Raw genomic sequence first — 5,512 nt, forward strand, 5'->3', positions numbered from 1 at the left:
TAAATTTTCCCAAATATATACATAGTAAGATGGATAGCAGTAACACAAAAGACATATTACCCTCATTAATTTCCTTTTTTAAGAACTTCTGTTCATAAAATATGAAAATTCTTGTAGAATTTTCTCTTCAGTATTCTATTTCTTTCTGTTAATGGGCTGCCCATAAAATCAAGATTTTGAAAAATAGTTGAATTAACAAAGACAAAGATAAATATTAAAGTGGTAAATATTCCTAGGATCTTAATGGAAATATGATGCACATTTTTTAAATTAAATTAAGCTCTTAAAAGATCAAATAGATGAATTATATTAATCAGATCTAACTTTCAAATGAGGGCAGAAAAAGATAATCCATTGTCGCCATAGGACAGAAATTCTCTTATTGTGAATAAAACAGTTTTTGAGAAAAACTTCCCGGATAACCTTTATAAGGCATTTTACCCTCACTGAGGAAAAACCATGTAAGATTTCAACAAAGTAAAAATAAGACTATATGTATAATGGAAACAAAAGCATAGAAAACTATTCATGTTTTCATTCTTCCAATACTTTTAGAGCATGTCTATGTGTTAGGTACTATGTTCAGTGATCATTTAAGATATAATATGTATATGACATGAATTTCAAAATCCCAAGGGACTTACAGTGAGGAATGGGTGGGGGTAGGGCAAATAAATATACAATAAACATTAAGAAGGTAATCCAGCTGTATCCCATAATGATAATACAGGCCATAAAGTTTATAGGAGATACAAGTTAATGATCAGTTCAGATGACTGAAGATGGCTACCAAAATATACCTATTTTGAGATATGAACAGACAGAAGAGACTGAAAAGGTATAAAGGGGTCAGGAATTAGAAAACCTTCACTGCTATAGTAGATATTTTATGCCTTAAAATTATAGGCAATCACAAGTCAATGTCATTCTTTTTCCGGCATATCTATGGCATAAAGTCATAGAATCATAAAACTGTTAGAGACTGGTGGGGAGCAAGGGGGGGATAGGAAGTATTGAAAAGAGCAAGGTCATCCTTCTCTCCTTCCTTGTCCCTGGAAGAGTTCCATAATTGAGAGCAAAACCTCAGCAGGTAAAAGAAACAGTAAGAACAGCAACACGCATATATGGCAAAACCGTACGTGTACAGCAAAAGCCAACGATCTCCTGCAGCCCCCTAATTAATCCCTCACTAGGACGCTGGCTGATAGTCACGTACGCAGTTCCTCGCTGCCCCTCACGTGATTGCTTACTTTCTCCTTGCTTCTGCATACTGTACATCCTACGATAATAAAACCAAGAGCCCACCAGGCACTTGTTGCCTGCAGTTCTTGGCGGTCCCTGGGGAGGCAGCCCCTTCCAGCTGCTCTTTGTTCCAAGTTATTGGACTCAGAATAATCATTTCATTTCTCAGCAAATGTGCTATGTGACAACTAACCACTACACTCTCCCACTGATTCTGTATGTAACTCCAAAATGCCATCTCAACGCAATATTCCAAGAAACCACTGCCGAGCTCACTAGGTTAAATGTGAAGTTTGAATCTTTTTTTTTTTTTTTGAGAGTCAAAGTACTTTTATTCTAAAGTTCTAAGTGTGCAAATAACATGCTTTCCATATTAATGTAAATAGCCAAACCAAAAAAAAAAAAAAAAAAAAGGCATATAAATATGCTCCTCAGTCCTTACTTCTATAGGTCTTACTATCTTCCTCTGCATGCCCAGCCCATCAAACCTCACTGCCTACCCACTTACTGCGTACCTACTACTTACAAGGGAATCCCTGGGAGAAGTTTGTAAACTGCCATCAGTTGGTCACAACTATGCCTTAAACCAGTTTCTTTTTTTAAGGTTATTTTTAAGATTTTATTTATTTATGTATGTATTATTTAGAGAGTGCACGCAAGTAGGGGGAGGGGCAGAGAGAGAGAGAATCTGACTTCACACTGAGCACAGAGCCCCACATGGGGCTAAAACTCATGACTGAGATCATGACCTGAGCTGAAATCAAGAATTGGATGCTTAACTTGACTGAGCCACCCAGAAGACCCAAACCAGTTTCTTAATTCTAGCATGGTAAAATCCTTCTTACTTTATAGGGCATGGTGGTCAAGGTATTTATCTGGAGTCACTTTTTCAGATAACATGAAGTTTGAATCTTTATCCAGTATTTTGTTTTTATTTTTATATACTCTTCAACATTTCATATTCAGTCATTTGACTAGAACAAGTTATCAATCCAGACTCCATACCAGGCACTAGTGGAGAAGAAAAGAGATCCAAACTTAGTCAATTTAACTGTGCTTAGGAATGTTAGAGCAGTCTGTACTCATTGAGATGGTGTAACTTTTGGGGTAAATAACCTTCACATCTTTTATATAATGTCAGCTTTCCATGTGAATGTCTGAACTAAGATGGTGGTAGTGAGCTAGAAAGGAAAGCAGAGATGAGATTGAATAGAGCTATATCCAAAAGACTCAATGAATTTCTATTATTCACCTTCACCTGCCCTATAATGCAGGCACCTCACAATTTTCCCTGACCATGCCATCTTCCTCATGCCCTTTTATGGATTATTTCCTTTATCTGAACCCCCTTTGCCTTCTCCATTGCTTAGTGAACTGCCTACCCATCAAACCTCAAATCGCATGTGCCATCTTCCAAGAATATTTATTGAACAGTCACTCCTTACTGCTTCCATGATATTGGATTCCTTTATGTTAGCACCTGTCAACTATGTTCACTCACGTGTCTTTCTCTTCCTTGGGTCTAACATGATTCTTCAACTTCATACTACCAACATTGAATAGTGTTCTCACCACCCAACAGGGTGTTCAAAAGTGTAATTTGATTGAATGAATGCTTAAGTTGACCATCAGAGTACAGGATATGGGGTTTTCACCAGATTGGTTTTATTGTGCTTCCCAATGCTCACATTAAAAGCTCAAACACAAAGAGTTTATAGACAACCAGTCGGTCACAGTTTCTGAAATACTGGATTGGCTAGGAAGAGCCCAGGTCAAAATGCCAGATTTCCCATGACTAATACCCAAAATAAATAATCCTAAAATGGTGATGTATGAGTTTCAAAGGAAGCTTGGAAGGTTGGTGTCACTCTTGAAAGACAAGTCTCAAACCCAACTTTTAAAAGAACTCTGACCACAGAAATCTTATGTGAATGTCTTTCAACAAATACTGCTTTGTATCCTATTGTAATTATTTAAATAGCTTATCTCATATACCAGAAAAGCAGGTCCGAGGATATTTCTGTATTGCCATACCACCTAAAACAGTGCCTTCAAAATAATAGGTACTTAATAAACAGAGGACTTCAGCTCTTGCTTGCTTTAAATTAGAAATACTAGCTACAGTAGGACCTATCCCAGTATTACTTTCTTTTCCTTACAGAATCAGGGACATCGACCTCATTTTGGAGAAATCAATTCCATGTTACTAAAACATTCTTAACCTCAGCCCTTTTTTGATACATGCAAATATTTATATCATATGCAATAGGATATCCTTTTACCCAACACTCACACTGGCACCCTAATACCTATTAGAAAGAGAACATGTGGTCAAGCTTTACATCTATCAGCTTTACTTCTATGGTTTGTATCATGAGATGATAGTCAATTTTTTTCCAATTAAAGAAGTATTGTTTTCAATACTTTCTGAATGCCTCTTATGTTGAAAATCATTCTAGTATTTACATACAAATACTGAATTTTAATGATGAGTTTTGCCTTGACCTCAGATCGTACATGGCCTTATACGTTTTCATCTAGAACACTTACAGAAATGAGCTCTTAGCCTATTCATTTGGCCTGGCATAGGCTTCTGATTTTTATTTTCCTTTCATAACAGTGCAACAACAGCAGAATTTAACTAATCCACCCTTTGTGGATTTTATGAATTAGTGATAAAGTGGAACAAATCTGCAAAATAAAAGAAAATGCCTCATCAATTTTATTCATTTATTTTGACAAGAGCAATTTTGTTTTAATTACTTATGATAGCATCTCAGTAAATGTGATGTAGCATGTTTTCTCAAATTAATTAAGCCCCCTTTTCCCACCAAAGCACTCTGCTTATACAGGATGAAGAAAAGGGAGGAAAAAGCACAGATCTCACTGAGACTGTCATTGGTTTTCTGATTTCTTTTTAGGAGAATACATGAACAGTTTTCAAAAGACATTTTCTGCCCCTTTTGAATATATATTCCATAAGCTCATTTAAAGAGAAAATTGAAAAGACAATTTGGGTTAGAAATTGAATTTTGAACTGAATTTGCTTTTCTATCTGAAAAGTGTTTTGAAATAGGTCCTAAGGAAAAGAAAAATAGTTGCAACAAAACTGTTTTTACTAATTTGTAGACTTATAGGACTAAAAGCATTTTAAAAATTGCTGAATCTATTCACAGATGCCACAGTTTGTATTTTATGCCACTCATGAAAGAAATGAATCACCTCATGAAAGAAATGTATCCCACCACGGTTTAAATGAAGATTTTTGGTTCTGTTAAAAACATATATATTTTTGGCTGGTTCTAAATATTATTGGAGGAAGTATTAACATATTGTATAACAATATTAACATATTAACTATATTAACATATTGGTTAGAAGCAAGGACCCTGGAGGCAGACCAACTGGGGTCACATCCCATTTCAACAACTTCCCATCAAATGGTCTCGGACAAGTTCTGAACCTCATTTTGTACTCTCTTTAAGAAAATGCAGATAATAATATATTTCATTATATCGTTCTGAGAATAAAATGACACAATGCATATAAAGTGCTTTACATTCTCTGGCATATAATAAAGACTAATATATGTAAACTATTTTTAGTAAGTTGATAACCACACACTATTGCCTTGAGGGACAGCTTCATGCAAGCACAGGATTTAGAACTGATTTTTTACAAACATGAATCCACTCCCTGACGTGGAGCAGATTAAGGAAATCTCCCAGTACACTGACTTTTCCTTCACAAAATGGGGTTTGGTGGCTAACCAAGAAGAAAAGTCTACACTAGATGAATTTAGGTCAACCATAAATTTCCAGGACTAATCTTACATCACATAATCACAGTATCCATTGCCTTTATTTTGTAGAGAGAATAAAATACTGAGTCTTCCCTGGTGAACAGTAGCATCCTTTAACTTGGTAAAGCCTTTCTTTGACCTTGGAAAAAGATGTTTAAACAACTGAGTTTAATGTTTCAATTAGTGCTGTGGCACTGTTTCAAATCTCCTGCAAAATTTTTTTAAGTAGCACTTAAGCAAACTCAATTAAGATTCATGGCTAAAGTTCCACATTCTAATGTTATTTTCCCATCATTCTCTTGGAACAAACAGAAGACAATGATATCATGGGCTGACCATAGGCATCAATTATATATGCATAATAAATTGTCTGGCATCAAGTTACAGTGTGAAATATTTCCTCTTTATATAAAGTATTACATAAGGATACTTAAAACTCAAACTCCCTTTGATTTCTCTTTAAAGCTA

This window comes from Neovison vison, chromosome 7, assembly GCF_020171115.1.
Source record: "Neovison vison isolate M4711 chromosome 7, ASM_NN_V1, whole genome shotgun sequence".
NCBI classification, from domain to species: Eukaryota; Metazoa; Chordata; class Mammalia; order Carnivora; family Mustelidae; genus Neogale; species Neogale vison.